This window comes from Callithrix jacchus, chromosome 1 (assembly GCF_049354715.1).
Source record: "Callithrix jacchus isolate 240 chromosome 1, calJac240_pri, whole genome shotgun sequence".
Classification (NCBI taxonomy): domain Eukaryota; kingdom Metazoa; phylum Chordata; class Mammalia; order Primates; family Cebidae; genus Callithrix; species Callithrix jacchus.
Genome location: NC_133502.1, coordinates 45,759,631 through 45,781,312, shown reverse-complemented (window position 1 = coordinate 45,781,312; position 21,682 = coordinate 45,759,631).

Below are 21,682 nucleotides of genomic sequence, written 5' to 3'. Positions count from 1 at the left end.
GTGTTGATTGTGAGAAGTATTTTGGAGTTATGTATTATTTGAATTTCTTCTAATACTCGACAGAAGTCTTAGGACTAGATGTAATTTTACATGAAAGTTTACTGAAATCTCTCATGTGTGCTAGATACTCAATAGATATTTCCTAAATTTAACAAATGAATGCATATATGGATAGATACAAGAAAAGGAAAAAGGAAGTGAAAGAGAAGGTAAAGGAGAAAAAGGAAGAAAGAAAGGGGGAAATGAATCAGATAGGCTTGGAGAATTCAAGATCAAATTTCTTATTTTGGAGTTTTTTCACTGCTACATTGAGGAAAATAATTTAAAACCTAGGTGAGGTGAGGAGGGATATATTTTCAGCTTCTAGAGTCTGACAACAGAGCTCTGAAGTGAACACATATCTTGTCACTGCTGCCAAATGTTTTAAACATAAACCTTAGAATGCTCATTCACTTTGTGCATGAATACATTTGTTAAAAATGCTAAGCAATATTTTACTGAATCTGACCATGTTTCTCATGCTGCTTACATCTCTGTTTGAATTGCTTTATTTTCTCACCTCAAAATTCCTGTTAAATCTGCGGCAACTGTGGTGAATAGTTTCTTCATTCTTTATATTGTGTTGCCCAGAAAATATTCACTTGATTTCTCATTTGAGTAAAAAGTAAATGCCAAATGAGTTGAATGAAAAAGTTAACATCTTTATATAGATGACATATTAGTCAGGGTTCTCTTAGAGGGAAAGAACTAATAGGAGGGGTGTGTGTGTGTGTGTGTGTGTGTGTCCGTGTCCGTATATACATATAAAGGGGAGTTTATTAAGTATTAACTTACACAATCACAATGTCCCACTATAGGCTGTCTGCAAACTGAAGAGCAAGGAGAGCCAGTCCAAGTCCCAAAACTGAAGAACTTGGGAGTCTGATGTTCAAGGGCAGGAAGGATCTTGCATGGGAGAAAGATGTATGCTGGGAGGCTAGGCCCATCTCTTTACCTCAGGTTTTTCTGTCTGCTTTGTATTCATTGCTGGCTAGTTAGATGGTGCCCACCCAATTAAGGGTGAGTCTGCCTTCCCCAGCCCACTGACTCAAATATTAATCTCCTTTGGCAACACCCTCACAGACACATCCAGGAACAATATTGCATCCTTCAATCCAATCAAGTTGACACTCAGTCTTAACTATCACAGAAGGGAATGTTTTCATCAAGCTATATTGTCAAAACAAAAAATTATTTGCAATATAGAAAGCCAGAGAAAAGAGTATGCTTGAGAATTATTTCCCCTTTCCTAGTCCTAGAAGTTTTGGGTTAATTGTATTTGTGTTGAACTCAAGCCATTATTTCCAATGATTTCCTACTTGTTTATGTGTTTAATCCTATGCCTAGCCTACTGTATTTTCTTTTAGGATTGTGATTGGATTTCAGCCACATTAAAGATAACTCAACACCCAAAGAATGTTAAGTACTTTGTTGCTATAATAAATAGAGCTACATTGATTTGGCATTAAAAACATCCACCTTAATTAGTTTGTGCAGTTTTCTATCCTGTGTATCACCTCTTCCTTAACCACAAATTTGCAAATAAAAAGCCAAGGGAATGACAGAACCATTGCTCTATCGTTAATTTTTTTTTTTGTTTTTTTTTTTTTAATTTTAATTTTTTTATTTTTTTAATTTTTTATTGGATTATAGGTTTTGGGGTACATGAGCAGAGCATGCAAGACAGTTGCGTAGGTACACACATGGCAGTGTGCTTTGCTTTTCTTCTCCCCTTCACCCACATTTGGCATTTCTCCCCAGGCTATCCCTCCCCACCTCCCCCTCCCACTGGCCCTCCCCTTTTCCCCCCAATAGACCCCAGTGTTTAGTACTCCCCTTTCTGTGTCCATGTGTTCTCATTTTTCATCACCCACCTATGAGTGAGAATATGCGGTGTTTCATTTTCTGTTCTTGTGTCAGTTTGCTGAGGATGATGTTTTCCAGATTCATCCATGTCCCTACAAACGACACGAACTCATCATTTGATTGCTGCATAATATTCCATGGTGTATATGTGCCACATTTTTCCAATCCAGTCTATTATCAATGGGCATTTGGGTTGATTCCAGGTCTTTGCTATTGTAAACAGTGCTGCAATGAACATTCGTGTACATGTGTCCTTATAGTAGAACGATTTATAGTCTTTTGGATATATACCCAGTAATGGGATTGCTGGGTCAAATGGAATTTCTATTTCTAAGGCCTTGAGGAATCGCCACACTGTCTTCCACAATGGTTGAACTAATTTACACTCCCACCAACAGTGTAAAAGTGTTCCTTTTTCTCCACATCCTCTCCAGCATCTGTTGTCTCCAGATTTTTTAATGATCGCCATTCTAACTGGCGTGAGATGGTATCTCAATGTGGTTTTGATTTGCATCTCTCTGATGACCAGTGACGATGAGCATTTTTTCATATGATTGTTGGCCTCATATATGTCTTCTTTCGTAAAGTATCTGTTCATATCCTTTGCCCACTTTTGAATGGGCTTGTTTGTTTTTTTCCTGTAAATCTGCTTGAGTTGTTTGTAAATTCTGGATATCAGCCCTTTGTCAGATGGGTAGACTGCGAAAATTTTTTCCCATTCTGTTGGTTGCCGATCCACTCTAGTGACTGTTTCTTTTGCCGTGCAGAAGCTGTGGAGTTTCATTAGGTCCCATTTGTCTATTTTGGCTTTTGTTGCCAATGCTCTTGGTGTTTTGTTCATGAAGTCCTTGCCTACTCCTATGTCCTGGATAGTTTTGCCTAGATTTCCTTCTAGGGTTTTTATGGTGCCAGGTCTTATGTTTAAGTCTTTAATCCATCTGGAGTTAATTTTAGTGTAAGGTGTCAGGAAGGGGTCCAGTTTCTGCTTTCTGCACATGGCTAGCCAGTTTTCCCAACACCATTTGTTAAACATGGAATCCTTGCCCCATTGCTTGTTTTTGTCAGGTTTATCAAAGATTGTATAGTTGTATGTATGTTGTGTTGCCTCCGGTGCCTCTGTTTTGTTCCATTGGTCTATATCTCTGTTTTGGTACCAGTACCATGCTCTTTAGATTACTGTAGCCTTGTAGTATAGTTTGAAATCCGGTAGTGTGATGCCCCCCGCTGTGTTCTTTTTGCTTAGAATTGACTTGGCTATGCGGGCTCTCTTTTGGTTCCATATGAAGTTCATGGTGGTTTTCTCCAGTTCTGTGAAGAAAGTCAATGGTAGCTTGATGGGGATAGCGTTGATTCTGTAAATTACTTTGGGCAGTATAGCCATTTTCACGATATTAATTCTTCCTAACCATGAACATGGAATGTTTCTCCATCTGTTTGTGTCCTCTCTGATTTCGTTGAGCAGTGGTTTGTAGTTCTCCTTGAAGAGGTCCCTTACATTCCTTGTGAGTTGTATTCCAAGGTATTTTATTCTTTTTGTAGCAATTGTGAATGGCAGTTCGCTCTTGATTTGGCTTTCTTTAAGTCTGTTATTGGTGTAGACGAATGCTTGTGATTTTTGCACATTGATTTTATATCCTGAGACTTTGCTGAAGTTGCTTATCAGTTTCAGGAGTTTTTGGGCTGAGGCGATGGGGTCTTCTAGGTATACTATCATGTCGTCTGCAAATAGAGACAATTTGGCTTCCACCTTTCCTATTTGAATACCCTTTATTTCTTTTTCTTGCCTGATTGCTCTGGCTAGAACTTCCAGTACTATATTGAATAGGAGTGGTGAGAGAGGGCATCCTTGTCTAGTACCAGATTTCAAAGGGAATGCTTCCAGTTTTTGCCCATTCAGTATGATATTGGCTGTTGGTTTGTCATAAATAGCTTTTATTACTTTGAGATACGTTCCATCGATACCGAGTTTATTGAGGGTTTTTAGCATAAAGGGCTGTTGAATTTTGTCAAATGCCTTCTCTGCGTCAATTGAGATAATCATGTGGTTTTTGTTTTTGGTTCTGTTTATGTGGTGAATTACGTTGATAGACTTGCGTATGTTGAACCAGCCTTGCATCCCTGGGATGAATCCTACTTGATCATGATGAATAAGTTTTTTGATTTGCTGTTGCAATCGGCTTGCCAATATTTTATTGAAGATTTTTGCATCTATGTTCATCATGGATATTGGCCTGAAGTTTTCTTTTCTCGTTGGGTCTCTGCCGGGTTTTGGTATCAGGATGATGTTGGTCTCATAAAATGATTTGGGAAGGATTCCCTCTTTTTGGATTGTTTGAAATAGTTTTAGAAGGAATGGTACCAGCTCCTCCTTGTGTGTCTGGTAGAATTCGGCTGTGAACCCATCTGGACCTGGGCTTTTTTTGTGAGGTAGGCTCTTAATTGCTGCCTCAACTTCAGACCTTGTTATTGGTCTATTCATAGTTTCAGTTTCCTCCTGGTTTAGGCTTGGGAGGACACAGGAGTCCAGGAATTTATCCATTTCTTCCAGGTTTACTAGTTTATGTGCATAGAGTTGTTTGTAATATTCTCTGATGATGGTTTGAATTTCTGTGGAATCTGTGGTGATTTCCCCTTTATCATTTTTTATTGCATCTATTTGGTTGTTCTCTCTTTTCTTTTTAATCAATCTGGCTAGTGGTCTGTCTATTTTGTTGATCTTTTCAAAAAACCAGCTCTTGGATTTATTGATTTTTTTGAAGGGTTTTTCGTGTCTCAATCTCCTTCAGCTCAGCTCTGATCTTAGTAATTTCTTGTCTTCTGCTGGGTTTTGAGTTTTTTTGATCTTGCTCCTCTAGCTCTTTCAATTTTGACGATAGGGTGTCAATTTTGGATCTCTCCATTCTCCTCATATGGGCACTTATTGCTATATACTTTCCTCTAGAGACTGCTTTAAATGTGTCCCAGAGGTTCTGGCACGTTGTGTCGTCATTCTCATTGGTTTCGAAGAACTTCTTTATTTCTGCCTTCATTTCGTTGTTTACCCAGTCAACATTCAAGAGCCAGTTGTTCAGTTTCCATGAAGCTGTGCGGTTCTGGGTCGGTTTCTGAATTCTGAGTTCTAACTTGATTGCACTATGGTCTGAGAGGCTGTTTGTTATGATTTCAGTTGTTTTGCATTTGTTGAGCAGTGCTTTACTTCCAATTATGTGGTCAATTTTAGAGTAGGTGTGATGTGGTGCTGAGAAGAATGTGTATTCTGTGGATTTGGGGTGGAGAGTTCTGTAAATGTCCACCAGGTTTGCTTGCTCCAGGTCTGAGTTCAAGCCCTGGGTATCCTTGTTGATTTTCTGTCTGGTTGATCTGTCTAGTATTGACAGTGGAGTGTTAAAGTCTCCCACTATTATTGTGTGGGAGTCTAAGTCCTTCTGTAAGTCATTAAGAACTTGCCTTATGTATCTGGGTGCTCCTGTGTTGGGTCCATATATGTTTAGGATCGTTAGCTCTTCTTGTTGTATCAATCCTTTTACCATTATGTAATGGCCTTCTTTGTCTCTTTTGATCTTTGTTGCTTTAAAGTCTATTTTATCAGAGATGAGAATTGCAACTCCTGCTTTTTTTTGCTTTCCATTAGCTTGGTAAATCTTCCTCCATCCCTTTATTTTGAGCCTTTGTGTATCCTTGCATGTGAGATGGGTTTCCTGGATACAGCACACTGATGGGTTTTGGATTTTTATCCAATTTGCCAGTCTGTGTCTTTTGATTGGTGCATTTAGTCCATTTACATTTAGGGTTAATATTGTTATGTGTGAATTTGATACTGCCATTTTGATTCTAAGTGGCTGTTTTGCCTGTTAGTTGTTGTAGATTCTTCATTATGTTGAAGCTCTTTAGCATTCAGTGTGATTTTGGAATGGCTGGTACTGATTGATCTTTTCTATGTGTAGTGCCTCTTTTAGGAGCTCTTGTAAAGCAGGCCTGGTGGTGACAAAATCTCTGAGTACTTGCTTGTTCGCAAAGGATTTTATTCTTCCTTCACTTCTGAAGCTCAGTTTGGCTGGATATGAAATTCTGGGTTGAAAGTTCTTTTCTTTAAGAATGTTGAATATTGGCCCCCACTCTCTTCTGGCTTGTAGTGTTTCTGCCGAGAGATCTGCTGTGAGTCTGATGGGCTTCCCTTTGTGGGTGACCCGACCTTTCTCTCTGGCTGCCCTTAGTATTCTCTCCTTTATTTCAACCCTGTTGAATCTGACGATTATGTGCCTTGGGGTTGCTCTTCTTGCGGAATATCTTTGTGGTGTTCTCTGTATTTCCTGCAATTGAGTGTTGGCTTGTCTTGCTAGGTGGGGGAAATTTTCCTGGATGATGTCCTGAAGAGTATTTTCCAGCTGGGATTCATTCTCTTCGTCACATTCTGGTACACCTATCAAACGTAGGTTAGGTCTTTTCACATAGTCCCACATTTCTTGGAGACTTTGTTCATTCCTTTTTGCGCTTTTTTCTCTGATCTTGGTTTCTCGTTTTATTTCATTGAGTTGGTCTTCGACTTCAGATATTCTTTCTTCTGCTTGGTCAATTCGGCTATTGAAACTTGCGTTTGCTTCGCGAAGTTCTCGTATTGTGTTTTTCAGCTCCTTTAATTCATTCATATTCCTCTCTAAGGTATCCATTCTTGTTATCATTTCCTCGAATCTTTTTTCAAATCTTTTTTCAAGGTTCTTAGTTTCTTTGCATTGATTTAATACATGATCTTTTAGCTCACAAAAGTTTCTCATTATCCATCTTCTGAAGTCTAATTCCGTCATTTCGTCACAGTCATTCTCCGTCCAGCTTTGTTCCCTTGCTGGTGAGGAGTTTTGGTCCCTTCTAGGAGGCGATGTGTTCTGGTTTCGGGTGTTTTCCTCCTTTTTGCGCTGGTTTCTTCCCATCTTTGTGGATTTGTCCGCTGGTCGTCTGCGTAGTTGCTGACTTTTCGTTTGGGTCTCTGAGTGGACACCCAGAATGTTGATGATGAAGTATTTCTGTTGCTTGGTTTTCCTTCTACCAGTCTAGCCCCTTCGCTGTACGACTGTTGAGGTCCGCTCCAGACCCTGCTTGTCTGGGGTGCACCTCTAGTAGCCGTGGCACAGCGAGGGATGCTACCAGTTTCTTTTTCTGCTCTCTTTGTCCCAGGATGATGCCTGCCTAATGACAGTCTTTTGGATATAGAGGGGTCAGGGAGCTGCTTGAGGAGACAGTTTGTTCTTTATAGGGGTTTAATTTCTGAGCTGTGCACTCTGTTGTTCATTCACGGCTGTTAGGCTGCTATGTTTGATTCTGCTGCAACACAGCTCATTAAACAACCCTTTTTTTTTTTTTCTCAAATGCTCTGTGTTGAGGGGTTTGGGCTTTATTTTTGGATGTCCGATCAGGTGTCCTGCCCAGCTCAAAGGCAGACTAGCCACTGTTTGGCTGCCGAGGCTCCGCCCTGCTGTTGTGTGATTCGCGCTGTTCCTGCCGGCTCTGCTGTGGTCTCCGCCACGCCCTGCGTCGGAGTCTCTTCGTTGTAGTGTGTTGCCTCAGCAACGGCAGGCTGCGTCAGCAGTGGGCGTGTATCTCAGTAGGGACGGGTTGCCTCGGCAACGGCTGGCTGCGTCAGCAGTGGGCGTGTATCTCAGTTGGGGCGGGTTGCCTCGGCAACGGTTGGCTGCGTCAGCAGTGGGCGTGTATATCAGTTGGGGCAGGTTGCCTCCGTAGTGGTGGACGCCCCTCCCCCACAGAGCGTCTCGGACCGTCTGCCCGGGATAGTTTGAAATGGCGGTTTTGTTCGTCCCACTGGGTATCCCAAGCGATCTGTCCCTGCAATCCCCTGGGCTGGGCTACTGTGCAAGTCTCGTTCAGTCTCAAGTCCAGCCCTCTCAAGTCTCGGGTTGCCGGTTCAACAAGGCACCCGGACAAGCGCGCCCTGTGGGGATTGCTGGGTAGGGCCGGCCGCCGCCGCCCTGGCTGCCGGCTTCGCCAGGCAGACCTACTGCCTGGCGTCCCGTGTCTTTTTATACTTGGGAGTTTCCCCGTTCTGTGGGCAACAAAGATCAGTCTGGAAATGCAGCACTGACTCACCGTTTGCGAATTCAACGCGGGCTCCAATCCTGGGTTGTTCTCACAGCGCCATCTTGAGTCCCCTCCCGTTAATTTATACATTCTAAATATTTTTATTTTTTCTCATCCAAATTGTTTGCTTATAATTCATATGTGAATTAACTTGTGTATTTTATATGTAGGCTCTTGAATGTATGAATTGACTTGTATTTTTAGGTTAATATTTAAGCACCTGTCCTGTTTGAGAGATCTAGGGGCTGATTCCTCAGAAGGGAAAATACATGGCCACAAGGAAGCAGTAACACATGACAAGCTTTATTTGGGCAGTACTTTGACAGGATGACATAATGCAGCAGAAGAAAGTCTCTCACAGCACAAAAACTTCAAGAGGCATCAATCAGTGTGATGCCTTGACCCAGAAGGTGAGAACTCATAGGCAGCAGAACTCATAGGTAGAGAGATTGGAGTGAGAGTTCACCTATTATTGTGGGGAGTCTTTGGGTCAGAGTAGTCTTAAGGTCTATTATAACCCCAGGTATTATTTTATCTATGGCTAGCAGATGTTGGGTACAGTTTGGTTGAGTATGCAAAGCAGGCAAACTCTAGTCGCTTAAAAAATGTGTTAAAGAGGCTATGTTTAAAGCAATTGGATTGTTTGACATTTGAGTTTTGTATCAGTGGGCTTTTGAACCCACTGTAAACAGCAGAAGGTCAATATACTAGAACCATCTTTAACTCACTTATATAACAGCCCAAATAAAAGTAGTGGATACATAATAAAGCTTCAATATTTAGTTGCTATGAAAGTAAATTGCTAATTATAAATCAGAAAATCATAACTATGCCTTTTGGGACTATAGAAGAATCTGATTTTATTCAGTATAATTCTTTTCAGCTATAATATTACAAAAGAAAACCATTAGGAAAAGAAAATGTGAAGTGTAAATACTTTAAATGATTTAGGTATTGGAGGAATATATAAGGTTTGCCTCTTGTTTACCATATTTGTTCTTATTGAATGAAAATGATGCAAATAGCATTATATTCCTGTGCTTTAAAACATTAGGTCAAAAGTTTGGCACAGTGGCTCACTGTACTGGAATCACACTGTAATTCCAGTGCTTCCAAAGATCAACATGAGACAATTGTTGGAGCCCACGAGTCCCAGACAAGCCTGGGCAGCATAAAGAGGCTCTGTCTCTACACAAAATTTAAATAGTAGCTGGTGTGGTGGTGCAAGCCTGTAGTCTCAGCTACTCGGAAGGCTGATGTGGAAGGATTGCTTGAGACCAGGTGGTCGAGGGTGCAGTATGTGGTGATATGCTACTGCACTCCAGTCTGAGTGGCGAAGAGATCCTGCCTCAAATAAAAAATGAATATAAACATTTTGGTCAAAGTTGCATTTCCTTTGTATTCAGTACTTAGATTTCTCAAAGAACTAAAAATCCCTGTACTGAGTATCTATCCAAAGGAAAAGAAACTGTTTTATTAAAAAGACACCTACACTGGTAAACTTACTGTGGCACTATTCATAATACTTAAGTCATGGAGTCAACCTAAGTATCCATCAGTGGTGGATTAGATAAAGAAAATCTGGGACATATACACCTTAGACTATTACACAGCCATACAGAGTGAAATCATGTTCTTCACACCAACATGGATGCAGCTGGAGGACATTATCCTAAGTGAAATAACTCAGAAACAGAAATAAAATACCACATGTTCTTACTTATAAGTAAGCTAATCAGTGGTTACACATGAACGGAAAGATGCAAACAAAAGACCCAGGGAACTCTATAAAGGGAAAGGTTGGAAGGGGTGTGAGGGTTGAAAAACTATGTAGTGGGCACTATGTTCAATATCTGCATGATGGGTTCAATAGAAGCCCAGATCCCAGCGTTAGACAGTAGACCCTGCACAGGTACCCCTGAGTCTTAAACATATACAGAGAAACAGTATTATCATCAGTGGAAATTAAGACCACAAATATTTAAGTTCCAAACCATACAGATAACTATACAAGATTACTATTAAAAACAATATGTAAAGATAACTTTTACAATATGTATTTTTTTATAGATTCAATAAAATTTTTGACATTTTAACTGACTTGCTGTATATATTCACTTGCTTAACATAGTTAAGGGTTTTTAGCCTACCAAAATGTTTTAACAAATTTATTTCATCAAAATTTTTGTTTTCTGTTTTTTGTTCATTTCAGCAATCATGAGCATGTTTTCAAATATAATTTAGGGAATTTATCTTTAATGCTAACATAAACTTTGGTTCTGTATGAAAGTTTTCTCTCAACCATCAGCTTTTCTTCTCCATCCTTCAAGCATATGTCTTTGTATTTAGTAGAACATGAAATTCATATCTTGTGCAGTATCGTTCTTTAAAATTGTTTTTTGTATTGATAGGTAAAGACTTGTTATTACCATTTAATTTTTTTTTAATGTGGTTTTATTGATCTTCTCTTCCTTCTTTTCCTCTCTCCTTCCTTGTTTTCTTTGGGTAAAAGTGATTTTTTTTCTGGTACTATGTTTTAATTTCTTGCTTTCTATTTTTTGTTATTAGTTATATGTTTTATGGAATATTTACAGAATATAATTAGAAATTGTTTTAATTATGTCAGAATTTTTTTCTGTTCCTAGACCAATGGCAAGATATTGCAATATTAAATACCAACTTAGGCTTATTTGACTGATGTATTTTGGTTAAAATATCAATAATCCATAGTATTTTTTTAATTTTCCTCTGGGCTCTGGTGTACATGTGCACATCCATCATCCTGCAGGATTGTTGCATAGGCATATACATGCCATGGTGGTTTGCTGTCTCTATTCCCCCCCTACCCAATATCAGGCATTTCTCCTGGTATTATCCCTCCCCATCCCCCCCACCCCTGTCCCCCACCATTGTCCCTCTCCTCCCCTCTTCTTCCCCCCAGCCTTGCCCAGTGAGTGGTATTCTCTTCCCTGTGCCCAAGTGTTCTCATTGTTCATCACCTGCCTATGAGTGAAAACATGCAGTATTTGGTTTTCCGTTCTTGTCAGTTTGCTGAGAATGATGGTTTATAGATTCATCCAAGTCTCTACAAAGTTCACAAACTCATCATTTTTTTGTGGCTGCATAGTATTCCATGGTGTATATGTGCCACATTTTCCTTGTCCAGTCTATCATTGATGGGCATTCGGGTTGGTTCCAGGTCTTTGCTATTGTAAACAGCTCTTCAATGAACATATGTGTGGATGTGTCTTTATAATAGAATAATTTATAATCCTTTGGGTATATACCTAGTAATGGGATTGCTGGGTCAAATCAAATTTCTATTTCTAGGTCCTTGAGGAATCGCCACACTGTCTTCCACAGTGGTTGAACTAATTTACACTCCCACCAACAGTGTAAAAGTGTTCCTATTTCTCCATATCATCTCCAGCATCTGTTGTCTCCAGATTTTTTAATGATGGCCATTCTAACTGGCGTGAGATGGTATCTCAGTGTGGTTTTGATTTGCGTTTCTCTAATGACCAGTAATGATGAGTGTTTTTTCATGTGTTTATTGGCCACATAAATGTCTTCTTTTGAAAAGTGTCTGTTCATATCATTGGCCCTCTTTCGAATGGGTTTGTTTGTTTCTTTCTTGTAAATCTGTTTTAGTTATTTGTAGATTGTGGATATCAGCCCTTTGTCAGATAGGTAAACTGCAAAAATTTTTTCCCATTCTTTTGGTTGCCAGTTCACTCTAGTGACTGTTTCTTTTGCTGTGCAGAAGCTGTGGAGTTTGATTAGGTCCCATTTGTCTATTTTGGCTTTTTTTGTCAGTGCTTTCAGTGTTTTAGTCATGAAGTCCTTGCCTATGCCTATGTCCTGAATGGTTTTGCCTAGGTTTTCTTCCAGGATTTTAATGGTGTTTGGTCTTATATTTAAGTCTTTAATCCATCTGGAGTTAATTTTAGTGTATGGTGTCAGGAAGGGGTCCAGTTTCTGCTTTCTGCTCATGGCTAGCCAGTTTTTTTAACACCATTTTTTAAACAGGGAATCCTTTCCCCATTGCTTGTTTTTGTGAGGTTTGCTGAAGATCAGATGGCTGTAGATGTGTGGTGTTGCCTGTGAGGCCTCTGTTCTCTTCCATTGGTCTATCCCTCTGTTTTGGTACCAGTACCATGCTCTTTTGATTACTATATAGTAATCAAACTATACTTAGTTTGAAGTCAGGGAGTGTGATGCCTCCAGCTTTGTTCATTTTGCTTAGGATTGTCTTGGCTATGCGAGCTTTCTTTTGGTTCCATATGATGTTTAAGGTGGTTTTTTCCAGTTCCATGAAGAGGGCCAAGTTGACAGTGCTACGAGAAGAGGGTCCTGATCCAAATCCAACCCCATAAGAGTGTTCTAAACCTTGCACAAGAAAGAATCTGGAGCTGGTCCACAGAGGAAAATGAAAGCAAGTTTACTAAGAAAGTACAGGCCTGGCTGACTTTCCTTTGTCACAGTGGTACAATAGTTTTAGTAATTTCAGGGGCATACATACTATTTTGATTATAAGCTAGGAACTTAATACTTTTAGTTGCACTTATTTTCTTTTTCTTTTTTTTTTTTTTGAGACGGAGTTTCGCTCTTGTTACCCAGGCTGGAGATCAATGGCGCGATCTCGGCTCACCGCAACCTCCGCCTCCTGGGTTCAGGCAATTCTCCTGCCTCAGCCTCCTGAGTAGCTGGGATTACAGGCACGTACCACCACGCCCAGCTAACTTTTTGTATTTTTAGTGGAGACGGGTTTTAACCATGTTGACCAGGATGGTCTCGATTTTTTGACCTTGTAATCCACCCTCCTCGGCCTCCCAAAGTGCTGGGATTACAGGCTTGAGCCACCACGCCCGGCCAGTTGTACTTATTTTCAAGGTCAGTTTTATTGATAGTTGAATTGGCTTCAATATAGATGTAATTTGGCTATTTTTATGGATATTTCTTGAATATATGCTAAAGAATAGGTGGATTATTTATGAGTTTTCCAGGACAAGCTGGTCAATTCCCAGAGGGTTTCTCCCCTTTTGAACCACATAGGATAACTTTCTGACATTGTCATAGCAATTGTAAACTGTTGTGACCCTAATGAGAATGTCTTTTAGCATGCTAATCATTATAACAAGAATTTAAAGAACAGATAGGAAGACTAGAAGCCATTTTTATGGCCATTATGGTTATGGAGGAATTTGGTGGGTTTCTTGACTGCGTGCTATTTTATCAGCAAGGTCTTTTTGACCTGTATCCTTTGCCAACCTCCTATCTCCTCATGTGACTCAGAAAGGCTAATTTCCTGAAAATGCATCCCAGTAGGTCTCAGCCTTATTTTACCCAACCCCCATTCAAGATGAAGTTGATCTGATTAGAATGTTTCTGACAATAGGAAAAAATGTCAGTTATTTTCCGAGTACCATAAGTATTAAGCAAGCGGATAACACGATACAATTTGTTTCAGAAAGATCCTTCTGCTTTTAGCATAAAATGTTGAAAGAAGCATAGGAGAAAGCAGAGGGCGCACCTAGAATCCTATGACAGTTGCCCAAGTGAGAGGCAATCATTTTTAACTGAAAATGTTAAAGAAAAGTAAATCTCAGGACCCGAAAATCACAAAGCCAAGCAAACAGTCAAGTTGGCAACTATGTCTGGCAAACCGGCCTCCCATTTTGTTCCTAAATAAGATAGGTATAAAGATAAAAACCTACCTACCTTCCTCACAATTTGCCCACAAGGAAATTCCTTGTGGACAAAGGACAGACAGACCTCAATCATTTCACTGAGGCTCACCTGAGACAAAAACATATCTGATTGCTTCCTCTGCCCTATTAGGTATATGTAAAAATGCAGACTCTGAGGCAGACTAAATTGTGTATTCAGTGGAAGGCTGATCAAGGATTCAAAAGAATGTAATCTTTTGTTTCTTATCTACCTGTGACCTTGAAGCCCCTGCCTCAAGTTGTCTGGCCTTACCAAACCAAACCAATGTACATTTTACACATAATGATTGGTATCTCATGTCTCCCTAAAATATATAAAAGCAAACTGTACCCCTGACCACCTTGGGTACATGTCACCAGGATCTCCTGAGGCTATGTCAGGGGCATGTCCCTAATTGAGGCAAACTAAACTTTCTAAATTAATTGAGACCTGTCTCAGATAACTTCTGGTTTACAAGTTATTAAGATTTATGACTGCCTTTCTTCTAAGTTCAACCTGGTTTTTGATTACAGCTTGATGTATTATGGCTGTGCAAGGACATTGAAGTGACAGTGAATCATAAGTTCACATTGATTAAAAAGGACCAGTAAACATCTTTACTTCTTAATTACATATCAGAAGTTACTCTAACATCATAGAAACCTGGTGTAATGATTCTCAAACTGCACTTAGAACTACTGGATTGGAGCTAAATGGTTATGTATTTTAATCTTTAAAAACTTGGCACAAATGCCACTTATATATAGGAAGTTTTGTACATGACAATGTATTTAGTCAAATGCATTCAGTAGGCACAGATGGATATGAATAAATATAAATTAGTTAAAAGTTGTCATTAAAAGAAAATTTTTTATTAAAACAAATACATAAATGAACAAGATTGTACTTAAATTTCTTGGCTTTTTTTTTTTTGCCATGACTCTCAGTAATTGTATATTTTCAATAGTATCTTATTTTTTGTCAAAATTATAAATTCACTTGATTAATTTCTCTATTATTTTAATTATTTAGTAAACAGTTGAATATACAATGAATTTCTTAGTGATTGATGTGCAAATCATACCACTAGATATATTCATTCTAAGGAAAATTAACATAAGAGTTTAGAATTGTTGCTTAATGAATCACATAATCACTTAACAAAACTCTTTAGCAACAACTGACTTTCCTTCGTCACAGTGGTAAAACAGTTTTAGTAACTTCAGGGGCATACATACTATCTTGATTATCATCTAGTAATTTAATACTTTTAGTTGCACTTATTTTCAAGGTCAGTTTTACTGATAGTTGAATTGGCTCCAATACAGATGTACTTTGAAGTCTATAATATGATTATGCTGTAAATATATCTAGTTTACCTTTCTGACTTCTCATATATATTTCCCCTTTTGGTGAAATATTGGAAGAATTTATGACTCTTTAAACATAATTGAGCTTTGTTTTCCGAAGGTAGAGGCAAAGGAGTTGAAGATATTAAAGACACATCCAGGATACGTACATGTGGGAGGTGAGAGTGTGGAGACACACATATTCTGGATAATATACATAAAGCTGTTTGTAAATTGAAAGATTAGAAAGAAAAAAAGATTGAATTACTGGGAAAGCCCTAGCCAATAACATGGTAACAAAATGATGTATTGTGGTGCAAATAAATCTATCTGGCAGTTCTAAAGGCTGAAACTATTTTGAAAATACCAGCTGCTCCATGAGCCTTTCTTTTATGGATAGTTTGGTGAATATTACAGACTCTTAAATTCATTCAAGTAGACACTCCTCAAAAGCAAATGGCATTTTCTTAAGCTGTTTGGTACGGGTTTTCTCTCTCAGTAAAAGAATCACTGAAGCTGACCTTAATAGTACTGTGTTAGTCAATTTTCATACTGCTAGAAAGAAATACCAGAGACTAGGTAATTTACAAAGAAACAGAGGTTTAATGGACTCACAGTTCCACATGGCTGGGGAAGCCTCACAATCATGGCAGAAAGCAAAGGAGGAGCAAAGGCACATCTTACATAGTGGACTCACAGTTCCACATGGCTGAGAAGCCTCACAAATCATGGCAGAAATTGAAGGAGGAGCAAAGGCACATCTTACATAGTGGCAGGCAAAGAGACTATGTTCAGGGAAATTGCCCTTTATAAAACCATCAGATCTTCTGAGACATATCTTATTCACTATCATGAAAACAACATGAGAAAAACCCACCCCTATGATTCAGTTACCTCCCACTGGGTTCCTCCCATGACCCATGGTGATTATGGGAGCTACAATTCAAGATGAGATTTGGCTGTGGACACAGTCAAACCATATTAACTAAGTAGAATCATGTATTCCAAATGGTTGAAGCCCCTTCCCTGCTTATGGGGTTAGATTGTTAGAAAGCATGATATAAAATGGTGATTTTTTTAAAAAAAATCTAAAATTATCTAGATATGTTAAAAACATTATGTTTCAGGTTGAAAGACAGAAACCTGAAATGAAGGCAACTATCCATTTTAGATGGAATCTAAGACCTGTTCTTGTACCTATCGCTGGACCAGAAAACACACACACAAACACACACACAGAAGCATGCACGTGCACACACACGGGCACACACACACACACACATATATACATATGTCAAGAGGAAAGGGTAGTCTCTCTTGTGAACCTGAATAATGGATTCTTCCTTAAGTTATTTGTACTTTTTTGTTACATCAGCACACTTGCATGCCTGTGCTATAGAACTTGAGTGAACTTACATATTAAGGTCCATGTGGAAAATTAGGAATGAAGAGGCTTAATTTAATGTGTTCTCCTTTTGTTGGGCTGAAGCTATGTTCTGTCTGGAATGATCTAGAGGAGGCAGTGGGGAATATATTCTCCAATATAAGAAATAAAAAAGAGGAGATCTCTAAAAATCCTATACACAGTAAAAAATAAATGCTGTAAACAGCTGTAAACAAATTCCTGCAAATACATTTGACATCATCTATGAAATAGACAACTTCTTTGAAAAATAAACTACTGGAATTCCCTCAAAAAGAAATATTTAATATATTATATAAATAACCCTATATGAAATACATTGAATTTACAGTTAAATATATTCTAATACAAATCTTGAGGCCTAGATAGCTTCAGTTCTGAGTTTCCTCAAGCATTTGAGGAAGAAAGGATACCAGTTTATGTAAACACTGCCAGATAATTGAAGATGAATGAACACTTTTCAACTTACTCCTATAAGGCTAGCAATATAGCATAACATTAGAAAAATAATACAAGAAAATATGAGCATTGATGCAAAAAGTCTCAATGTAATTTTGGCAAAAGAATTTCAACATTTAACCATGATTTAGTGGGGTTTATCTCCAAAATTAATGCAAATCACCACATTAAGAGACTAAAATTGAAAAATGATTTGATTATCTTAATATATGCAGAAATTTCTTTTTATGAAACCCAACCTTTACTCATGATAAGTCTCAGCAAAGTAGGAATAAAAATAAACAACCAATAATGGGGATTCAGAACAAACATGTAGCTAACATCAGACTTCATGGTGAAAGGCTGAGTAAATTTCTCCTAAGATTGTAAACAGAGTAGGTCTAGTTTTACTGTTTTATTGTCTGAATTTTATTAGATGGCATGTATTATTGTTGTACCAATTTATTAAATTATAATTAAGGCACAATAACTCATTAATACTTAAAGTGTGTGATTTTATGTTTTGACACTTGTATCTTGAAATTATCATTCCAATAAAAAAGAGAACAAATCTACCATCCACAAAAGATTTATTGTATCACTTTGTTATCTTTCTCTGTCTCCCAGCCTGTCTACCTGCAAACACTAATGTGTTTTCTGTCATAGTCTAATTGTGTTATCTTGGTGAATTAACCCTTTATCATTATAAAATGTCTCATTTTTTTCTGGCAATACTATTTTCTCTGAAACATTCCCTGTTTGGTATCAATATGCCCATTCAGCATCCAGTTGATGAGCATTACAACGATAGTATACATTTTTCTATCATTTTACTTTAAACAGATTTGTGTTTTTATATTAAAGTTAATTACTTGTTGGTAGTATTTAGGTTTTACTTTCTTAAAAAAAAATTATTCTGATAATGTGTCTTTTAATTAAACTAAGCCTTAGTTTCCTGTGGTTGTAGATATGTTTGGCTTAAATATATCATTTTTCTGTTTTCTGCTACTTGTTCCATCTGCTCTTTGTTCTTCTTTTGGTCTTTTCCAGTTTTACATATCTTAAAAAAATATGTGTACACCTCCATTTACGTTTTCTAGTGTTCTTTATTGCTTAGTGTAGATACGGATTTTCATTTACTATTCCCCTTGTGCTTGAAGGACTTTCATGTTTCTTATAGCACAGATCTGCTGGTGATGAAAGCTTAACTTTTACATATCTAATGTAGTCTTTATTTTTGTTTTTCAGGGGCTTTTTTGTGCATATTGATTTCAGGCAACAGTATTATTCTTTAGGGCTTTAACTGCTGGCATTTCAGTTTCTGATGAGAAATCTTTGGTCATTTTTATCTTTTGTGGATGGTAGAACATGTAAGTATTTTTTTAATTCCTCTGGCTGCTTTAAAACATAATTGTCACTAGTTGTAAGAAATTTGATTATAATGTATCTTGGTATGTTATTTTCTCAATTTTTTGGTGCAGCTTAGACCTGGAGTTTATATTTTTTTAATTAAATTGGGAGAATGTTCAACCATTATTTCTTCAAAACTTCTATGTGTCCTCTTTGACTTCAGGGACTAAAATTGCATGTCTATTGGACTGAAAGAAGTTATCTACACCTTATTTATGGTCAGAACATGTTTTTCAGTTTTTTCTCTCTGTGTGTTTCACGTTAGATAATTTGAAATGTCACAAAATCTTTATGATGTCTTTTCACCAGCTGAAAACCTCTGTGGTTATTGATGCCTCTGCTTGAATTTTGCCACCCACTCTGCTAGGCAGGCTGTACTTGGCTTGTGCTACTGGCCCAGATCCCATGCCCACCAAGGACAAGCCAGGCATGAAGCAGTGAGGGTTATGTGAGCAAGAAAGCGTGGGGTCCAGCCACTGCACATAGTGAGGCACATCAGATGCAGTGGCGTGCAGGCAGTTCCAGATGCTGGTACAGTTGCTGGCCCCATATGAGGCTGCAACTGGACCAGACGTACTACAAGCAGCTTCCACTATGGGCACCAGTGTTTGGACGAGGGGAACTCTGTGGCACCCAAACTTGAAAAAAAAAAAAAAAACAACAACAGGAGTTTAGTGGGTCCCAAGTTCTTGTCCTGCATTCAGGAAGAATTAGGTTACTCAGACAACTGGAGGATGACCAAGCCAGAAAGGAGCTTTTCTGAGCAACAGAACATGTCTCAGGAGACCTGAAGTGGGTAGCTCCTTTCTGCAGGCAGGTCATCGTGATGAGTGTAGAGGACACCCAAAGTGGGTAGCTCCTATCTGCAGACAGGTAGTCCCTATGAGTGTCTGATTCTGGCTGAGTATGGGTGTTTATGGACTCAGAATAGAGAAAGTACATGCTGATTGGTCTATGGGCAGTCATGGGTGTTACTGGAAAGAGCACCGGTTGGCTGCAAGGCATCAAGGAAGTTCTCACTCTGGATCACAAACTTTACCTGGGACTAGCAGGCTGACTCCCAGGCTTCAGGACATCTCTGACGTGAAGGTGAAGCTTCACTAGGGATCTGCCCCTTTCCACCTAGGAAGCTATGTCCCACTGCCATCAACATGCCATCTTTAGCACCCAGGCTGTCCATACTGAGGGGCATTGGCAAGCCTGCACTAGGTTCACCTCAGCCACCCAGCCTCCCTCCCATGCTCATCGGTGCCCAAAGTCTGGAAGGGGGCCATCATGTCAGCATCACACCCCAAATGTGCACACACCCAGCTGGGTCATGACAGTGCATGGGCTTACCCACAACTTTGCTCCAGACCAAGTGGGCACCAGGAGCAAGGAGAGGCCAGGGTACAGGAGCAGGCACTTCTGAGCCTGGGGAGGCAGGTGGCTTCACAGAACCCTGAGAGCACAGGGATGCCTGTGCCTGGAGACATGGCTGGGCAGCTGCAGTTGTGCCCAGGAGCATGGGTTCCCACCTAGCTAGCTAGTTAGGGCATGGCACAGAACTCCTACTGAGATCACCTGTTCCCAGCTCCTGCCGACTCCAACCTCCTCCACTGCAGCTGGCATCCTCAAAGCAGGGCCCCAAGAAGGGCCACTGTCACCCTCACTAATCACTGTTGCAAGTTAACCAAGAATTCCTTCTATAGTGTCTCATATGCTCAGTTACATCCAATGTATTTTTCATCTCAGATACTATTATGCTTTTTACCATTGGATTCCTGTCTTTTTTGTGTCTCCCATGTCACTTTTAAATATTTTTGTTGAACACAAAATAGAACTACAAAATAGACTTAGCAATTCCACTACTGGGTATCTACACAAAGGAAAAGAACTCATTATATAAAAAAGACGACTGCACTTGCTTATCACAGCGCTATTCATGACAGTAAAGTCATGGAATCAACCTGAGTGTTCATTAATAGATGACTGGATTAAGAAAATATAGTATGTATGCACAATGGCGTACTATGCAACCACAAAAAATAATGAAATTGTGTCTTGCACCAACCTGGGTAAAGCTGGAGAACATTGTCCTAAGTAAAATAACTCAAACAAAAAATCAAATATTGCATGTATTCATTTATAAGTGGGAGCTAAACAATGGGTATGCGTGGAAATAAAGATGGAAATTATAGCTCTGAGGGACTCCAAAGGAACTGACAGGACAGAAATGAGAGTTAAAAGTTACCTTTTGGGTACAATGTTTGCTATTTGGGTAATGGGTGCATGAGTATCCCAACCCCACCATTAGGTAATATATCCATGTAACAAACCTAAGCATTTACCTCCTGAAACTATAATTTTAAAAAAATACATATTCTTATGCTTTCCTCCTTTTTGAACAGATGAAAGCTAATTATAATTGACTAAAAACTATTCTATCATATGTGTTATTTTTTTTATCTATTTTTATTGATTACTGTTTCCTTATAGTTCTTATTTTCCTGTCTTTTACATGTCTGATAACTGTTAACTGGTTGCCAGAAACTATAAATTTTACTTTTTTATGTGTTAAATGTTTTGTATATCTTTAGACATATGCCTTCTGTTCAGTGACACACTTGAGTTGCTGGAAACAGTTTTATCCTTTAAAGGGTTGGTTTGAAGTTTAGGTGGGCAGGCACAGAGTAGCTATTACCTTAGAGTAAAATTTGGTTCACTATGGAAACAACATCCTTCTTAGTATTCTACCCAATATTTCCTATCTTATTGATGTTTTTCTCTGGCTGGCAAGAACACAAATAATTGCTAGCCATGTGTGAATGTCAGGAATTTGTTTCACTTGTTCTTTGTAGAGATTATTTCCCAAAGCTCCTGAAATTTTGCTATGAATATTTTCTGATTTTGGTCAATATAAGACTCAAGGGGATCTTCCCGCAAATTTCCAGATTCCCTCCCCCTCCTCCTTCCCTCCTGCCTCCTTCCCTCCCCCCTCTCTCCCTCTCCCCTCCTTCCCCCCCCCCTCTCTCTCTCTCTCTGTGTGTGTGTGTGTGTGTGTGTGTGTGTGTGTGTAATTCTTTCCTCTCTGGAGCTCTACCCTATGAATTCCAGCTGCCATGGTCTCCCAAGTTCTACCACTGTCCCTTCAACTCAAGTGGCTACCAGGCTTTGTTTATATTTCTACTCATACTGCAGACTAGAATCTCCATCTGGTTATCTTCCTTCAGATATCATTGCCCTCTGCTGCGTTTTGTCTCATTTCTGAAAACTGCTGCTTTATGTATGTTATCTAGTTCTTTGCTTGCCTAGGTCAGGAGGGTAAAATCATCCTCTATTGTTCCTTCATGGCTAAAAACAGAAGGCAGCACACATTGTT